Source organism: Leopardus geoffroyi, chromosome C1, assembly GCF_018350155.1.
Source record: "Leopardus geoffroyi isolate Oge1 chromosome C1, O.geoffroyi_Oge1_pat1.0, whole genome shotgun sequence".
Lineage (NCBI taxonomy): Eukaryota > Metazoa > Chordata > Mammalia > Carnivora > Felidae > Leopardus > Leopardus geoffroyi.
The window spans coordinates 41,968,535-41,988,929 of NC_059328.1; the positions used below are offsets into that span (position 1 = coordinate 41,968,535).

A 20,395-nucleotide genomic window follows, 5' to 3' on the forward strand; every position below is an offset into this window, starting at 1 on the left:
GGCCATTTTAGTACTCTATAAGGCTGGATGATTTTGTATGGTGCTGTTATGTGATAAGACCACTAGAGCCCCTGGTTATGGGCCCATTGCCACAATTCCTTCACTGTGAATTCATTCCCTTGGTTGGATGCTATGTTATATGGGACTCCATGTCTGTGGATCAGGTACTCTGTAAGCCCTTCTCTAGTGGTGTGGCTGGGGGTCTGTGGACAGGAAAGAAGAACCCATACCTGGAATAAGTATCTATTGAATGCCTGTGGGAATCAACTGCTAGCCTTTCCAAGATGGAAGGAATACGATGTGGTGTGTGGTTGATCAGCTTGAGGCACAGTGCTATATTGGGGGCTCAGTGTTTGTTACTCACAGGTTGGATGTTCAGAGGGGCTGGTAGACTGATTGGGCCTTGGTAAATGGGGGTTCAGCTTTCCTTTGCTTCTTTGTGCCACACTGGTTCCTTTATTCATTTCCCCATCATGCCATTTTCTGGGTGGCTAATGTCAACTCTCTGAGTCATTTTGTTTATTTGGTTATTCAGTGTCTCTTCTATATTGGATGCTTTCTGGGGGACATTAACACGTGAAAAGAATTTTCACACTTTATGCACTCCCATATGTGCATTCATTTGCCTCCACTCATAACTTCTTGTAATAATTGTATAGACTTTTTCCTTGAAGGGCTCTGACCAGTTAGCCAATCCATTTGCAATTGCCTATGAGTCTGTATATATTCTCAACTCTGGCTATTTTTTTTTTCATACACAAAGTTCATGACTAAGTGCATCACTTGAAGCTCTATCTTTAGGAAGATTTTCCCTTTCCACTCTCAAGGTCAGCCCTAAGTATGGCTATAATGAAGCTGTTTTGTTTGTTTTTTTTTTTTTTTCCAGCTTGCATTCACATACTGAGCCATTTATAAGCTATTTGTAAGCAAAACTTTGGCTTTTATCTCTTCCTTAAGTTGGTCATATAGGATCACCCAAACAGCTATAGATGTGAACTGAGGAAAGGATGCTAGTACAATTTTGGTAGGTGTCAGGGAAGTTTTGTGCCCTTTGGTTCTATGGGGTTTGAATTTTTTTTTTTTTTTTTTTTTAGGGATATTGAGAGTGTGAGTAGGGGAGAGGAGCAGAGGGAGAGAGAGAGAGAATCGTAAGCAGTCTCCATGCTCAGTGCAGAGCCTGACATGGGACTCAGTTCCACAATCCTGGGATCATGACCTGAGCTTAAATCAAGAATCAGGTGTTCAACAAACTGAGCCACTCAGGTGCCCCGGGTTTGATTTTTGATGTACCATTTCCATCTCATAATGGATTGTTTCTGAGCTCACTTGACTTTATAACTTGGAGAGTCTGTTGAATGCAGCTCCTTATGGGCAGTTCTGGATGTATAGTGTCCAGTGGTCAAGTGATCTCTTTCCAGAGCCCAGTAGCACACCAGGAGCTGTTTTTGTAATAGCATGACTCTCTTGCAGACCCCTAGGTTCCTGCATTGTGATTCTCCCACTAAGGCTTGCTATAAACTCTACTGCAACTTTTCCCAACATTTATACCTCCAACAGGATGGGGACTGGTTGCACTACAACCTCGACCTGATGCAGAGTTGTTTTCCCCACTCAAAGCTGGTAGTGAGCTTTTCATATCATTCAGTATGTCGATTACCATAATATTCCTATGTATAGAATGTGTTGCCTCTAGAATCTGAAGAAGCCTATTAAAAGTTATGGTTCCTTTTTTTGTAGTGGGAGATGCAAGATGCAGTAATTTGTTTCTTGCTTTGGAGGGGACGGGATGGCATGACCCTGACTGCTGAACTCCTAAAACTTCACTGAAGTGGTAGAACCTCAGATATTTGTAGTTTTTCTCCTGCCCTTTGGAGCACATGTATCTTACCATGTATTTCAGCTTGCTAGTCATCTCTTGTTCATCTTGCATGATCAGCATGATTAAATGGATCAATGTGCCATTCTGAGGCCAGTTCTCTTCAGAGTTTTTTATGATAGAGTAAGAGAATTAATATAGCCCTGAGATAAAACTGAACTTATACTGTTGTTTATTCCATGTGAATGGGACTGTTTCTGATTGGGATAGAAAAGAACTCATTTGCCAAATCAGTAGCTGTATGCCATATACCTGAGGCTATATTTATCTGTTAGAGCAAACATACTATATCCAGTATGGGCAGCTGTGGTCATGGCTACTACTTGGTTGAGCTTGTGGTAGTCTCTAATCATTTTCTAGGATCTATCTGGTTCCTGCAGAGACACTGAACAAACATATGAACAACATATGAAAGGGACCATGAATCTTGCATCTTTGAGATCCTAAGGGTGGCACTAGTCTCTGCCATCCGCTATACAATACTGTTTTTGATTTACTATTTTGGCCAAGGGGTGGGGAGACATTTAGATATTTTCAGGTTTCGTTTGGCCTTTTCCTCAATGGTAGTTCTTATTTCAGAGGCCAAGGACCCAGGGTGGACATTACCCCAACTTCCAAGGATGCCAGTCTCATTGTTATATTCAGGACCTGGGAAAATGACCTATGGACCAAAGTGGACTTTGGCCAGAACTCCATTTTTTGCTAGTTCCTATATTTTTCCTGTAACAGAGCAATAATGATGTTCTAGGTGTCTAGATATCAACATCAACTCAGACTCTGTGACCAGTAGTTTTTTAAATGTCTGGATTTTTTCATTTTCCCACTATATAGTCACCTGAATAAATAGGCATAGGTCTCATTGGAGAAGGACTTGGGGGGAATCATTTATTATCATATATATATATATATATATATATATATATATATACACACACACACAAACACACACACATATATATGTATATATATATAATGTTCCTGTGTATTATGTCTATATAATATTAGATATCTATATAATATAGTATATCTATATAATATAATCTATCTATATATATTATCATCTTTATGTATATAATATAGATAATATATATCTATATAATCAATTATATATATTTATATATAACCTATATTTATATAGATATATATCTATATATCTATATTTATAAATTATATTTATAAATTATATATTTATAAATTATATCTATATATAGGTATAAATTATTATATAGGGTAATGATATATATAAATGATAAGTGATGAATATATATAATGTTCCTGTGTATTGTATCTATATAATATTAGATATCTATATAATGTAGTATATCTATATAATATAGATAATATATCTATCTATCTATATATATATAATGTTCCTGTGTATTATATCTATATAATACATATGTTGCAGGGTCCTTACTCCTAGGGAACCAGCCATCTCTTTAAGCTGGTCGGTCTGGATCTGAAAACTGGATCAAGTACAGGAATTAGGCAAGGGATAGTAGTATTTTAATGAGGCAACCACTCTCGGCCTTGTGTTTATATGATCTTGCTTTATTTTGTTGTATATTAAGCAGCACTGTTGACTGCCTATTTTGCTTTAATGACACTGTGTTCTGTTAACTATCTTCACAGCTCCCTGTGGGTCAAGGTTTATTGGCTGTTTTCCATCTTGCCAGTTATGATGATAACTGTGGTCCACTGCCTTCTGTTTTTGTTTGTTTGTTTGTTTGTTTTAGAGAGAGTATGCACACACTCTCTCCAAGAGAGAGGGACATAGGGGTAGAGAGAGAGAATCTTAAGCAGGTTCCATGCTCAGCACAGAACCTGATGTGGGGGCTTGATCCCATGCCCTTGAGATCATGACCTGAACTAAAATCAAGAGTCGCGGGGCGCCTGGGTGGCGCAGTCGGTTAAGTGTCCGACTTCAGCCAGGTCACGATCTCGTGGTCCGTGAGTTCGAGCCCCGCGTCAGGCTCTGGGCTGATGGCTCAGAGCCTGGAGCCTGTTTCCGATTCTGTGTCTCCCTCTCTCTCTGCCCCTCCCCTGTTCATGCTCTGTCTCTCTCTGTCCCAAAAATAAATAAACGTTGGATAAAATCAAGAGTCGGATGCTCAACCTACTGAGCCACCCAGGCGCCCTCACTAGCTTCTGGTTTTAAGTGCCACCACCAGGTTGCTGTTGCTTTGGAGCCTCATTATCCCAATTGCCATCAATGAGCAAAACTGTGACGGTGTATACTTTAGAGGAGAGCCACTACTTCTTTGTGATGCTTGTGTCTCTCTCACCAGTATATTCCTGATAGTCTTGGTGAATAGAGTGTCTCATGCACCCTCTTATGGAATGTAATCTTCTGGTAGGTCTTCTGGCCTCACATAATATATTCAGTCTAGCATACCCACTTTCCTGAGCCTTTTACTTCCGTGCCCCCCCTCTGCTGTGTTAATTCAGGCATTTCAGTTTCACTCAATGTGGACCATTTTTTCCAGGCTTTTAGGAGTCACTGTAGCAGTGAATTTATGCCAAACCCTAGATTCTTCCCATATCCCGAGATGGTGTCCCCACCTCCAAACTTTACCTTATAAGTCTAATATTCTGGTCTCCTTGATTAAGTACCCTTAAAATCCAGCACTGTGTTCTCCTTGATCCTGCTGGTATATGTTGGCTAATTCTTTCAGTCACTTTGGGCTGTTGTCTCTTTTCTTCCTTATCAGGCTCAAGATATCATTGGCAGGGTTAACATTAGTTATTATCATGGAAACCAGGAGTGGAGGTGGGGGGTACCTCCTAAGAGGGAACCTTTGTTGCCTTGCAGGTGGAAGGCCTCAGAAGTGTGTTCCTGTGGAGTAGAAAGTACTAATGTCATTTTTACAGATTCTGAGAGTTCAGAGGAGTCTGGAGAATCAAAATCTCTGGGGGCAACCATTTTTTAAATTAATTAATTAATTTTTACTTTTTAAAGTTTATTTATTTATTTTGAGAGAGAAAGAAACAGAGCACACCAGCAGGGGAGGGGTAGAGAGAGAAGGAGAGAGAAAATCCAAGCAGGCTTTGCACTGACAGTGCACGTGAGGCTTGAACCCATGAATCATGAGAAACCTGACCTGAAATCAAGAGTCAGCCGCTTAACTGACTGAGCCACCCAGGTACCCCTGGGGCAACCATTTTAGATGTCCCTCTCCCATCTATCATGCTTCCATGTTTTCCAAACCAGGACCCAGACCTTCGCATAACAAACCTGCCCCCGGCTAAGTTTAGTCATCTTTGAAGCATTGCATTAGCTATCCTGAATTTGTCTTTATCTTTTGGAACTCTCTTGCTGTAGATGATAAGGACCTCTTTTCAGCTACCAGGGAACCCTCTGGCTTTGACACTTAGTTTCTAATTGTTTATTAGTTTCTCTCTGTAGGGAGTAAGTGCAGTGTAACAGCTAGCCACTTCCATTTGTGCTTACATGCATTGTTCTCACACATTTCAAAAATCAGAATCTTTATACCGGAGTGTTCTTCTTTGGGAATAGTCTCCTAAGAAAGTTTTAGCACTTTTCCTAAGAAAATTTTAGCATTGGGGCTACCAGCTTGTGCCAGAGACTGTCCATATTTCCATAATAAAAAAAAAAAGGAATCCAAAAAATAAATTAAGAATAAGCCAATGTTGGACAGTAATAACAATATTAAGTAGTACTGGACTCTTCTTATTTTTCATTAGGAGCTATGGGCCTCTTGTTTTTAGTTATATGCATATAATTAAAAAACATATCAAGCTTAATGGTGAAACACTAAACAATTCCCATTAACGTCAGAAATAAATTGTTCATTATCACCACTTATGGAAGAATTAATGATATGATTAGACAAGAGAAGAATAAAAGACCTCACTGGGGGAAAAAGAAAAGACAAGCAATTTGATGAAGGAGCCCCATTGATCTCCTTTGACTCAGCATTAGAGAAATAAAAGTCTCACTGGAAAGATTGTGGGAGCCCTGAACAGTCTGCTCAGGTGGGTGTTGTGTGTGTGCCTATGTGTTTACATACATGTGCATGCATAAAAGGAAACGAATCAGTTGAAACCTGGAAAATTTTTTTTTTAATTTTTTTTAACATTTTTTATTTATTTTTGAGACAGAGAGAGACAGAGCATGAACAGGGGAGGGGCAGAGAGAGAGGGAGACACAGAATCTGAAACAGGCTCCAGGCTCTGAGCAGTCAGCACAGAGCCCGACGCGGGGCTCGAACTCACGGACTGTGAGATCATGACCTGAGCCGAAGTCGGACGCTTAACCGACCGAGCCACCCAGGCGCCCCAAAACCTGGAAAATTTTTGATAGAGTCAGGTCAATGAGGTCCACAGGAATCGCTATTGAGAGTAAGTAAAGGAGAGATGCAAGGTGAGTTCATGGGGTTGTATATCCATAGTGATCTTCTGGCCACTCACTTCAATCTGAGGACTTACTCTTCCATATGATGCTGTTGAGGCTCTGCTGCTAATACTACCACATTGGTCTAGAACCCTATGGATTCTTCCAACAGAAAAGCTTAACAGTTCAGGTTCGGTTCAGGGGTTAGTAGTCAGCATGTTCTAGAACACAGCAGGATGATTGAGATTATGAGTCACTGAAGGGACAGACATATAAATAAGATTAAGTTAAAAAATGTTTTTTAATGTTTATTTTTTGAGAGTGAGAGTGAGAGAGAGAGAGTGAGGGGCAGAGAGGGAGACACTGAATCCAAAGCAGGCTCCAGGCTCTGAGCTGTCAGCACAAAGCCCCATGCGGGGCTCCAACCCACCAACTGTGAGATCATGACCTGAGCCGAAGTCTGGACACTCAACTGACTGAGCCACTCAGGCACCCCTAAATAAGATTAAGTTTAAATGTCTTCTAGGATGTGATCAATTATTGAAGGGTTAGAAGCATATTTTATATTTCATTTATCTTCTTTGAACCTCCTTCTGTTACTTTAGTTTTCTTTCTTACTCCCTCTTTTTTTTTTTTGAAGTCAAGATAATATCCACAGAAAAATTGGCTAGTTGAGTTCAAATATTAAGTGACTGTGCAGGTGCTTTCTTGAGACAGGCATCACACTTTAGTATGCTGCAGACATGGCTTATTGGTACTTCTCATTTTGTCATGCAGAATATTAAAAAGACATTTACTCAGGAATTAAAATTTGACAAAATTAATTTTTATTGCTTTGTTGACCAATTGAAACTGGCATTTTTTAAAACTGAAGAGTGTGTGGCTGTGAAGAATATGACTACTAGTACAGTTTGGTGTTGTTGCCTTGATTCGTGCAAAGGTGCAAGCGTTTCTACATTCCTTTGCTTTTGCAGTGTGCAAATATGTATATCATGCAGATGTCAACACAATGAAAAAAACATACTAAGAAGTTATGTTTTAGTGTTATGAAAATAGTTTAAAAAATTGAGATATAATTAATACATTATACTATATTAATTTCATATGTACAACATAATGATTTCAATATATGTATAAAAATAATTCTGACCTCATACTTCCTAGAAGAGTTTTGAGGATCCCTAGGAGTCCGGGGACCACGCTTTGAGAACTCATCCCTTTTGTGCTTGGATGCTTTTAAGCAGCCTGAACTTTTAACCTTATAAAATTACCTACCTGGTTTTTAAACTTCCATAAATTCAACAACCTGGTTAGGTAAACTCCACTGAATGTTTAACTGACTTAATCGTTAAAAAATGTTTTAATAGTATAGTGCACCTGTTCTTATTTTTAGTCTGAATATTTTACTGCTTACTCATACATACCCTGGTGACTTAAAAAAATAGTTTTAAGGTTAACATTCCATACTTTTTTACTTTGAACAAATCTCTTTAAATGAAAAAAGCATAGCAGTTGATCTTCGACATTTAAATTCTGTGAGATTCTTGCAACAAAAATCTTTGTTTTGACTAGCTCCTTTGGGAAACAGTAAATAAATTTAGGATTGGTGGAATATTTTCAGCAGACTCTTGAAAGCAATTAGAAGTTTAATAGCATTGTAGTATTATGTACATTTGTCTTATCATCCAGTAGTTTCTGTGTGAAATTTGGGGCTGCCTTTGGAGTGAGGTGGGACTGATTTCATTTAGTGTAGTCCATTATTAAAATCCCTTATAAGTGAAATTTGAAAATAGAAATAAGTTTGTGTTACAGATTAAATTCCTTAATAGCAAATTCTAGATGGATAATCAAGATTCTTTTAGTATATTAAAATTTTATTGTATTGATTTTTGCTGAAATAATTGGCATTGGCCAGCCTTAATCTGATCCCTTTCATAAACCCCTCCTACTTATCTAGTGTTCTCCTCCCTTAATTTGCTTTGTCCTTGGTATTCCTTCTGCTTGGAACTCTCTTCCCCTAGATATTTTTAGAGTTGTTTCCTGACATTTAGGTTTTGACATAAATATCACCTTCTCAGTGGGACTTTCTCTGACTGCCCTGTCTAAAATTATAACCTTTCTTGGGGTTCCTGGGTGGCTCAGTTGGTTGGGCGTCCAACCTTGGCTCAGGTTGTTATCTCATGGTTTCTGAGTTTGAGCCCCGCGTAGGGCTCTGGGCTGACAGTTGAGAGCCTGGAGCCTGCTTCGGATTCTGTGTCTTCCTCTTTCTCTGCCCCTCTCCTGCTCACACTCTGTCTAGCTCGCTCTCTCTCTCTCTCTCAAAAATGAATAAAAATTAAAAAAAATAAAATTATAACCTTTCTTTTCCTTTTCTTTAAAAATTTTTCTCCTTGGCATTTATCATCTTGTATGTCACATATTTTACATGCTTTTGTTGTTTATTATCCATTTCTATCCATTAGAATGTAAGCTCCAAGAAGGCCAGGATTTTGCCTGTGTGCTTGCCAAGACTTAGACTTGTGCTGAGAACAAAACAGATGCTCAGATATTGGTGAGATAAATATTTATATCCTATTATAAGTATGAATTCTGTAGAGGTTATTTATTTATTTATTAAAAAAAATTTTTTATAATGTTTATTTATTTTTGAGAGACAGAGACAGAGTGTGAGCAGGCAAGGGGCAGAGAGAGAGAGACACAGAATCAGAAGCAGGCTCCGGGCTTTGAGCTGTCAGCACAGAGCCTGATGCTGGGCTCGAACTCACGAACCATGAGATCATGACCTGAGCTGGAGTCAGACACTTAACCAACTGAGCCACCCAGGCGCCCCGAGGTTTTTTTATTATAATTATGTTTGTTATGAGATTTTACCCCAAATCTTGCTCTTATGAAGTCTTTCATCCTAGCTCCCTGTCGTCTTCTTCTCAATTTGTTCTTGGCCTTATAGTAAGCTCAAATATATATTCATTGAATGGATTTGTCAATCAGGAAAGCTCAGTTTTTTTTCCTGCAGAAACATACTTTTATGATATAACAATTGTATACATTGAAACAGCCTAGGATTAGTTTCGATTTTTATAGATTAAAAAAGATTCATTTCCCCTTCTTTTTTCCCCAACTCCTACCTCTCTCCTTTTTAAATTTTTTTTTATTTTTTCAAAATGTTTATTTTTGAGATAGAGCATGGGCAGGGGAGCGGCAGAGAGAGAGGGAGACACAGGATCTGAGGCAGCTCTGAACTGTCAGCACAGAGCCCACAGGGAAGCTCGAACTAAGGAGCTGAGATCATGACCTGAGCAAAGTCAGACACTAAATGGACTGAGCCACCCAGGCTCCCCTACCTCTCTCTTAATACTCATTTCAAAGTATTCAAAATACTCTTTTCCATGGTGCCTTCTCAGATTATTTTAAGCTGCAATGATTTTTGTTTCCTCTGAGTTTTTATAACAGTTATATTTGTACATCTGTTCCATTTTAATATTCTGTAATTTTTTTAAAATTCTGACTTGTACTTTATATTGTTATTTAACTTTTCAAGAGTATATGTCTTTCTCATCCTTTACTACATATCAGTAAGCTTTTTTTTTTTTTTGGAGAGTGAGTGAGAGCAATCACAAGCAGGGTTGGGGCAGAGAGAGAGAGGGAGAGAGAGAATCCCAATCAGGCTCCGTGCTGTCAGTGCAGAGTGTCAGTTCAAGTGGGGCTCGAACTCATGGAACTGTGAGATCATGACCTGAGTGGACATCAGTTAGATGCTCAACATACTGAACCACATAGCCTGCCCCCCCCAACCTTTTAAAGTTTGTTTATTTATTTTGAGAGACAGAGAGCAGGGGAGAGGCAGAGAGAGAGGGAGAGAGAAAGAATCGTAAGCAGGCTTCACACTGTCAGTGCAGAGCCTGACTTGGGGCTTGAACCCATGAACTCAAGATCATGACCCCAGCAGAAACCAAGAGTTGGATGCTTAACTGACTGAGGCACCCAGGTGCCCCCTAATCAATAAGTTTTTGAGAAAGAATAGTTATCTTTCTTAGTAGGGCCCTGTGAAGTATTTAATTCATTCATTTATTCATTTAGCAACAATTATTGACATTTCACTCTGGTAAGACTGTGCCTAAGTGCTGGTGATAGAAAAAGGAATAAGACATTCTTGCCACCAGGAAATTAAAGGACTTTTGGGAAAGGGGATCATGTGAATAAGTAAATGCACCAGATTTAGTGAGGATTATCAGTTCTACCAAGAGTTTACTGAAGAGATGATGCTTGTTTACTGAAGAACTTACTGAAGAGATTGATAATTAGCAGGAGTTTTCCATGAAGATAATAAAGAGAGGGATATCTTAAAGGAAAGTCTGGGCAAAAATATGTGGAAGTATGTGGAGCAACATGTCGTATTTGGGGAACTGCAAATAGTGTGGCATGGTAGTTTTGTAGGTTGAAAAGGATGAGGCCAGCAGTTGAGGTAGAAACCTAGGTATGAGGCCAGATGAAGAAAAGCTTCATATACTATTTAAAGGAGCTACATTTTTTAAGTGGGGCCTGAGGAACCAGTGAAGAGTTTAAAATAGTAGACCAATTGGTCCATATTTGAGCTTTTAGAATAAGCTCAGTGTCAGTGTAACAGATGGATTGGAGGTGGGCCAGAATGGAGACAGGTATACCATTTGGGAAACCATTGAATAAATCTAAGCCAGAGATCACAGTATGAATTAGGGTTATAATATCTGGAGTAAAGAAGAAAGAATGGATGTGAGAAGTAATTAACAGAATTGTTGACATTGATTGGACATACTTTATGAAGAGAATGGTTCCTAGGTGTCTGGCCATGGATTATTGAATGTATGGTGAAAGCTTTATTTAGAGAGGGAATACAGAAAAGATAATAGGTTTTAAGAAGAAATAGTTAAAGTCATGAGAGTGGATGAGACCATCCAGTGAAAATGAGTGAAGAGAGAAGAGGTCTGAGAACACGTATGGATAAAAATCATATTTAAGAGACACACAGGGGGAAAGCCCACAAAAGAAGACAGAGAAGGCAAAGGCAGAGGAGGAAAATCAGTAGAAAGTATCATGTTTTAAAGAAGAGAGGGAGGAGAATCTTAAAAAGGAGTGATCAGCTGTGTTGGTTCCAGTGAGGATTTAAAGATCTATTGGGCTTGGCAGTTAGAGTCTGATGAACTTGATGAGTTTCAGTGGATTGAAAATGTGAGTATAGATCCGTAGATTTTTTATTTTTTATTTTTAAGAACTTGGCTGTGAAGGGAAGGCAAAAGGTAATAACTTAAAGAGAATGTAGAGTTGAAGGAGAAGGGTTAATATTAAAAGATTAAAAGATAGCTCATACTAAAAGATACCTGAAGGTATTTATAGGCTATGAGAGGGAGAAGTTGTAAAGACAGGATATAAGCACTCAGTGAATATAGACCGATTTCAAAATTAATTTAATGTGTGTGTTGGGAAATAAATTAATCTCCAGTTGAGCATACTAATTATAAATGTTTGGGATATATTCTTGTAATTTGTTAGAACAGCAACCGTACCTGAAATGGCAAGACCTTCAGCCAGGTGGAAATTAAGTCTGAGATGATTGCCCACTACCTGGGCAAGTTCTCCATCACCTACAAGCCTGTGAAGCACAGCAGGCCTGGCATTGGGGCCACTCACCACTCACTCCTCCTGCTTTATCCCTCTGAAGTAGTCTGTTCAGCCAATAAAGGCACAGACTTCTCTAAAAAACAAGCAAACAACAAACAAAAACCAATAACGACCAACCAACAGATAGAACATTCAAAGTCAATTTTATTTACTTATTTATTTATTTATTTATTAAGAAAAAAAAATTTTAATGTTTATTTTTGAGAGACAGGGCGCGAGTGGGGGAGGGGCAGAGAGAGAGGGAGACACAGAATCCAAAGCAGGCTCCAAGCTCCAGGCTCCATGCTGTCAGTACAGAGCCTGATGCAGGGCTGGAACCCATGAGCCGTGAGATCATGACCCAAGCCGAAGTTGGATTAAACTGACTGAGTCCCCAGATGCCCCTCAAAGTCAATTTTAGAAGTCATAGAGTACTTAGAGATCTTATAAACTAGTCCTTTCATTGGATAGATTAGTGTATTGAGACATATTTTGGTACTTTGGTCATTTAAGTTATTAATTTTATTTATCTAAAATTATTATTTTTTTAATGTTTATTTATTTTTGAGTGAGGAGAGACAGAGTGTGAGCAGGAGAGGGGGAGAGAGAGCGGGAGACACAGAATCTCAAGCAGGCTCTAGGCTCCAAGCTGTCAGCCCAGGGCCCAACACGGGACTTGAACCCAGAGGTGTGAGATCATGACCTGAGCCAAAGTCAGAGACTCCATGAACTGAGCCACCCAGGTGCTCCATATCTAAAATTATTTAAATCAAGAAGGTTAGGGGTCCTGGGTGGCTCAGTTCGTTGGGTGTCTGACTTTGGCTTAGGTCATGATACCACAGTTTGTGGGTTTGAGCCCTGCATGGGGCCCTTTGCTGACAGCTTGGAGCCTGGAATGTGCTTTGGATTCTGTGTCTCCCTCTTTCTCTGCTCCTCCCCTGCTCACACTCTGTCTCTCTCCCTCTCTCAAAAATAAAATAAAAATATTAAAAAAACAAACAAACAGGGGTGCCTGGGTGGCTCAGTCGGTTGAGTATTCAACTTCGGCTCAGGTCATGACCTCACGGTTTGTGGGTTTGAGCCCCGCATCAGGCTCTGTGCTGACAGCTCAGAGCCTGGAGCCTGCTTTGGATTCTGTGTCTCCCTCGCTCTCTGCCCCTCCCCTGCTTGTGCTCTGTCTCTCTCTCTCTCAAATAAACAAACATTAAAAAATTTTTTTAAAAATAAACAAGGTTAGGGGCGCCTGGGTGGCGCAGTCGGTTAAGCGTCCGACTTCAGCCAGGTCACGATCTCGCGGTCCGTGAGTTCGAGCCCCGCGTCAGGCTCTGGGCTGATGGCTCAGAGCCTGGAGCCTGCTTCCGATTCTGTGTCTCCCTCTCTCTCTGCCCCTCCCCCATTCATGCTCTGTCTCTCTCTGTCCCAAAAATAAATAAACGTTGAAAAAAAAAATTAAAACAAACAAACAAACAAGGTTATATACTTGAATTTCCTTTTTCAAGACCAATCTTTGTTACACATATGCTTGTTTAGGTAAAATACATTCAATTTTTAAGACATTTTATTTGCTTATTTTTTAAAGTTTATTTATTTTGAGAGAGAGACTGTATGTGAGAGTGGGGGAAGGGCAGAGAAAGAGAGAGAGAATCTCAAGCAGGCTCCAAATTTAGCACGGAGCCTGACGTGGGGCTTGCGCCGACAAACTGTGAGATCATGACCTGAACTGAAACCAAGAGTTAGACGCTTAACTGACTGAGCCACCCAGACACCCCTTAAGACATTTTACTTATGTAATTTTTAAAAATAGCATCAATAAAAGACTAGTCTGTATCAGTCAACATGAGAAGCTTAAATGTAATGGGTTAGGCAGCAAACTTATTTCTTAGATTCCACATTCACCTCAGGTACTGTCTTGATTTTTCTTATTTCCTCTCAGTTAAATGGTGTGTGTCAGGGGTGCCTGGCTGGCTCAGTTGGGAGAGCATGCAGTTCTTGATCTTGGGGTCTTGAGTTTGAGCCCCATGTTGGGTATGGAGATGACATACATACATACACACACACACACACATACCTACACAAACTAACTTAAAAAAAATTAAATGCTGTATCTCTTAGCACCCACCTGTCATGCATTATATTGTATTGTTTGTCCCTCCCTGCATTGGGCTGGAAGTTTCTTATTTTCAGAGCTCTTAGCACAGCTCTTGAGCATATATAATAGGTGATTAGTAAATATATGTTTGAATAGATACATGCTTGAATGAATTCATAGACTGGTCAGAAAGATAGACTTTCCTTCTGTTCATGCACAAATTTACAAGTGCCCAAGGGAAGGAATTTCCTATATCTACAAGTGTAACATTCTTGCCCTGGATGAGTTTCAACAGTCTTTGAATTTATGAGCTTTATTTTCGGTGTTTAGGTGTATTTCCTTTCTGTTACTTTGAAGTACCACAATTGTGCATTTTTTGAGTTGTTTACCTTTAGCCCCTGACTTTATTTCATTGGATGTTTTGAAGATACAATTTTTTAAAAAAAAATTTTTTTTTCAATGTTTATTTATTTTTGGGACAGAGAGAGACAGAGCATGAACGGGGGAGGGGCAGAGAGAGAGGGAGACACAGAATCGGAAACAGGCTCCAGGCTCTGAGCCATCAGCCCAGAGCCTGACGCGGGGCTCGAACTCACGCACCGCGAGATCGTGACCTGGCTGAAGTCGGACGCTCAACCGACTGCGCCACCCAGGCGCCCCTTTTTTTTTTTTTTTTTTTTTTTTAAATTTTTTTTTTTCAATGTTTATTTATTTTTGGGACAGAGAGAGACAGAGCATGAACGGGGGAGGGGCAGAGAGAGAGGGAGACACAGAATCGGAAACAGATGAAGATACAATTGATGTAAACCAGTGTCTTCCTTACCATTTATGGGTTGTCTTTGATTGTGAAGATTGACCAGAAAATATGTTTGAGTTTTTGAATTGTGAACATACTCCCAGAATTCCCTTATTTTTAGGTGTGTTCCCTTTTCTGTTGTTATTCTTTCAATTTTGTCTTCAATACAAGCTTGTCAGAGCTTTTCCTTTTACAAAAATAATTTTTATAAGATATTTAAAGTAGGGGTGGAGTGGGGATGCAGACAGGACATCATGATGTTTTATAAATTCATGTAACTGTCAGGTAATCTGATGTATGGAATGTACCTTTACCCCTGGAATGTACCTTTTTAGCTGGCAACTTTAGTTTACTTCATGGTTCTATTTGTCTTTTTGGTGTTTCCTTAATGACAAGTGTGGATGTCTTCCTAGCATGGTATTCTTAGTATAGTTTGCTTAGGGTATGTTAGAGAAGGCATTACTTTGCCTAAATATTATTAGTAGTATTTCAAAAATAACATTAAGCAGGTCAGCATGACATTTTTGTGACTTACTACTTAGAAAGCTTTAAGGAAAATAATTTTGAAGTCAGCCTTTTCAATTTTTTTGTCTTGCACAAAAACAAATTCTTAACTGCCCAGGAAGATTATCACTGTTAATGATCCTTTAGATTTAAAGAGCTATTGTTTGCTATAAAATAATTGATAAAAAGCTTTACAAATCCAATGACATACTACTTTTTGTTGTTGAAGGAAACAAACCTTCATATCTGTTTCCCCAGTGTAGCACCTCACGCCACACCCATCCCAGGTTTATGTTTTTTTTAGACTGTTTGATTCTTTAATCGTCTCCTTGACCAGGTTTTTCATTTGGGGAGGTAATAATTATATCCTACAGAGTGCTTTTTCTTTTGATTTTCATAGCGATCAAATCAGGGTTAGGGCAGATATTTTTCTTCTCCCCAGTTTGGAGGAGGAAAAAATAGGTAAAAAGAAGTTAGCAACTTTTGTATAGTCACACCATGCTAAAAGATGGTAAATTCCTGTGGAAAGCCTAATTTTGACAAAAATGTCAATGCTTAATGTAGGTTCTTCTTATGAAACCGCAAGCTTGGGAAATGTTCAGGAATGTCTAAAATTCTGTTGCTTAGCTCTATTGGGCAATTATAGAGTATTAGTCCCTGATTAACAAACCAAACAAGTAAAATATGCCATTTATTGAACTGGAAGTCCTAATACAGAGTTTTGCTAAACACTATAAACTCCTTTGTTGAAAACTCCTGGAGCGCCTGGGTGGTTTAGCAGGTTAAGCCTCTGCCCCTTGATTTTGCCTCTGGTCATGATCTTGTGGCTCATAGGATTGAGCCCTGTGTTGGGCTCTGTGCTGACAGCGTGACACCTGCTTGGGATTCTCTCTCTCTCTCTCTCTGAAAATAAATAAACTTAGAAAAAAAAAACTGAAGAAACTAAGCAATTTTATTATAGTTGGCGTTTGACAAATATTTTGAAAAATATGATATCATTGAAAAATAATAGTTTTATCGCGCTTAAAATGAATTTGTTTCCAGAAGTCTGGTTGCTAATTTTTCTATTTTATAATAAAGTTGAAGATTCATGGGGGCATCTGGGTGGCTCAGTTGGTTAAGCTGCTGACTTCGGCTCAGGTTATTATCTCACAGTTCTTGAGTTCAGGCCCTGCGTCAGGCTCTGTGCTGACAGCTTAGAGCCTGGAGCCTGCTTCAGATTCTGTGTCTCCCTCTCTCTGTTCCTCCCCTGCTCATGCTTTGTCCTCTCTGTCTCTCAAAAATAAATAAACATTAAAAAAAAAAGGAAATATTTAAAAGTTGAAGATTCATTTTAATGGTTTTTATAAGGTAGATTGACAGACATGGCCAAGCATGCATATTAAGTTCAGGCAGATTAGAAATAATAGTTTTTTCTAGTTTTAATTCATTAAAAAATAGCTTTATTGAGATATAATGCGCATTTTATAAAATTCACCTGCTTAAAATGTATTGTGATTTTTAGTATATTCAATACAGTATCGCCACTATCTAATTGTATTATTATTATTTTCAATGTTTATTTATTTTTTGTGTGAGAGAGAGGGCAAGCCAGGGAGGGGCAGAGAGAGGGAGAGAGAAATCCCAAGCAGGCTCTGTGCTGTCAGTGCAGAGCCCGATGTGGACTTGAACTCAGGAACTGTGAGATCATGACCTAAGTTGAAACCAAGAGTTGGACCCTTAACCAACTGAGCCACCCAGGCACCCCTACCACTATCTAATTTTAAAACATTTTCATCACCCCCCTAAAAAACACCCATTCCCATTACTAGCCACTTCCTGCTTCCTTTCATCATCTTTCCTCAGCCCCTGGCAACCATTAATCTGTCTTCTGTCTGTATGGAATTGTTTATTCTGGACATTTCATATAAATGACATCTGGCTTCTTTCACTTAGCAAAATATTTTCAAGGTTCATCCATATTGTAATATATATTAGTACTTCATTTCTTTTTATTACTAAATGATACAGCATATTTTATTTATCCATTCTTTCGTTAGTGGGCATTTGGGTTGTTTCTGCTTTTTGGTCACTGTAAATAATGCTGCTTTGAACATATGTGTACACATTTTTGTATAGACATAATCTCTTGGGTATTTACCTAGGAATGAAATTGCTGGGTCATATGATATCTCTATATTCACCTTTTTTTGAGGAACTGCCAACCTGTTTTTGCAAAAGGGTGCACTATTTTACTTTCCCATCAGGAATGTGTGAGGATTTCAATTTTTTCACATCTTATCCATCACTTGATATTGTTTGTCTTTCTGATTCTAGCCATCATAGTGGTTGTGAAGTGATATCTTATCAGGGTGTTGATTTGCATTTCACTGATGCTAATGAGCATTTTTTCAGGTGCTTATTGACTTTTTGCATATTTACTTTGGTGAAATGCCTTTCAAATTCTTTGTCCATTTTTAAATTAGGTTATTTGTCTCTTTTTATTATTTTATTTTAATTCCAGTATAGTTAACATTTTTAAAATTATTATTTGCCTTTTTATTTGAGTTGCAGGAGTTTTTGGTTTTGGGTGTTTTTTTTTGTTTGTGAGTTTTTTTTTTTTTTTAATTTTTAATGTTTGTTTATTTTTGAGAGAGACAAGAGTGTGAGCAGGGGAGGGGCAGAGAGAGAGGGAGACACAGAATCCGAAGCAGCCTCCAGGCTCTGAGCTATCATCATGGAGCCTGATGTGGGGCTCGAACCCACCAACCACGAGATCGTGACCTGAGCCGAAGTTGGACGCTCAACCGACTAAGCCACCCAGATGCCCCATAGTTGCGGGAGTTTTTGAATATATCCTATATGATTTTATACATTTTATAAGTCTCTTATCAGCTACGGTTTGCAAATATTTTCTCCCATTCTATAGGTTGTCTTTTCACTTTCATGAAGGTATCCTTTGAAACACAAAAATTTTTAATTTTTTAAAGATTTTTTTTTTTAATTTTTTTTTTCAACGTTTATTTATTTTTGGGACAGAGAGAGACAGAGTATGAACGGGGGAGGGGCAGAGAGAGAGGGAGACACAGAATCGGAAACAGGCTCCAGGCTCTGAGCCATCAGCCCAGAGCCTGACGCGGGGCTCGAACTCACGGACCGCAAGATCGTGACCTGGCTGAAGTCGGACGCTTAACCGACTGCGCCACCCAGGCGCCCCAAAGATTTTGTTTTTAAGTAATCTCTACACCTAGTGTGGGGCTTGAACTTAAAACCCAGAGATCAAGAGTCACATGCTTCACTGACTGAACCAGCCAGGCGCCACTAAAAGTTTGAAATTTTGATGAAGATTAATCTAGTTTTTTTTCATCCCTTGTTTTTTTGATGTCTTACTTAAGAAATTACTGCTTAATCTAAAGTCAAGAAGATTTGCTCTTGTGTTTTCTTTTAAAACTTTTAACTCTTACATTTAGGTTTAGGGTTTGTTATAGGTGGCATTTATCAGGTTGTGGAAGTTCTCTTATATCCCTAGTTTGTTGGGTGTTTTTTTTTTTTTTTTTTTTTGGAAAACGGTGTTGGATTTTGTCAGATGCTGTATTTGTCAGATGTGTCTATTGAGATTATGTAGTTTTTTTCCTTTCACTAATATATTACATTGATTTTCATGTGTTGAACCCACCTTGCAGTTATGGAATAAATCTCACTTATTCATACTATGTAATTCTTTTTGTATGTTGCTGGATTTGGTTTGCTAGTATTTTGTTGAAGAGTTTTCATGTATGTTCATAAAGGATATTGGTCTGTAGTTTTCTTAGGATGTCTTTGATTTCGTATCTGGGTAATATTGGCCTCATAGAATGAATGGGGAAGTGTTCTTTTTTTTTTTTTTTTAATTTTTGTGTAAGATTGGCATTAGTTTCCTCTTTGCATATTTGGTAGAAGCCACTGGTGAAACCACCTAGGTTTGGATAGGATGTTTAAAAATTAATGATTGTATCTCTTATTTATAGGTCTGTTCATAGTTGCTGTTTCTTTTTGAGTCAGTTTTGGTAGTTTATTTCTAAGAATTTGTCCATTTCATCTAGCTTGTCTAATTTGTTGGTGTGCAGTTATTCATAGTATTGTCATTTTTTGTTTCCATTAATAATGTTCCCACTTACATTTCTGATTTTAATAATTTGAATCTTCTCTCTTTTCTTGGTCAGTCTAGCTAAATAACAGTTTGTCAATTTTTATAATCTTTTCAAAGAACTGCCTTTTGGTTTTGTTGTTTTCTCTAATTTGTTTTCATTCTAATCTTCATTCTTTCTTTCTCCTTACTTTGGGCTTAGCTTACTCCTTTTTTTTTTTTTCCTAGTTTTTTTTTTTCTTTAAGTTTATTTTGAGAGGAAAAACACAAGTGGGGGAGGGGTGGAGAGAGGGAGAGAGAATCCCAAGCAGGCTCCAAGCTATCAGTGCAGAGCTTGAACCCTGGAATCATGAAATCATGACATGGGCTGAGATCAGGAATCAGGCACTTAACTAACCGAGGCACCCAGGGGCCCCTTTTTTCTAGTTTCTTACAGTGGAAAGTTAGATTATAATTTGAAATTTTGCTTTCAAAAAATGTGTAGGTGTTTAAAACTATAAATTTCCTTTGAAGCATTGTCTTTACAATATCCTTAAAGTTTTGATATGTTGTGTTTGCTTCTTTTTTAAAAAATATTTTAAGTAATCTCTACACCCAACGTGGGGTTCAAGTTTAACACCCTTGATGAAGACTCACATGCCTCTAGCCAGCCAGGTGCTGACATTCTTCTTTTTTTTTTTAATTTTTTTTTTCAACGTTTATTTATTTTTGGGACAGAGAGAGACACTGACATTCTTAATCGTCTCAAAGTATTTTCTAATTTTTCTTGTGATTTATTACTTGGTTATTTAGTGTATTGTTTAATTTGTACATATTTTTGAATTTCTCAAATTTCCCTCTGTTAGTGGTTTCTAATTTCACTCCGCTGTAAGATTTCAATCCTTTTAAATTATTTTATTGAGAGTTGTTTTATGGCTTAACATAAAACCTGAGAAGGATGTGAATCCTGCTGCTGTTGGATGGAATGTTTTGTAAATATCTGCTAGGTCTAGATGACTTACAGTGTTGTTCATGTTTTTTTCTTGCTAATCTTCTCC

The 20,395-nt window shown here is 38.4% G+C and overlaps 1 protein-coding gene across 4 annotated transcripts in view; it reads left to right on the forward strand.

The window, feature by feature from the left end:
* Window positions 1-20,395, forward strand: part of ZFYVE9 (zinc finger FYVE-type containing 9) — a 214,777-nt gene that overhangs the window by 14,220 nt on the left and 180,162 nt on the right. The gene's annotated exons all lie outside the window — the stretch shown is intronic.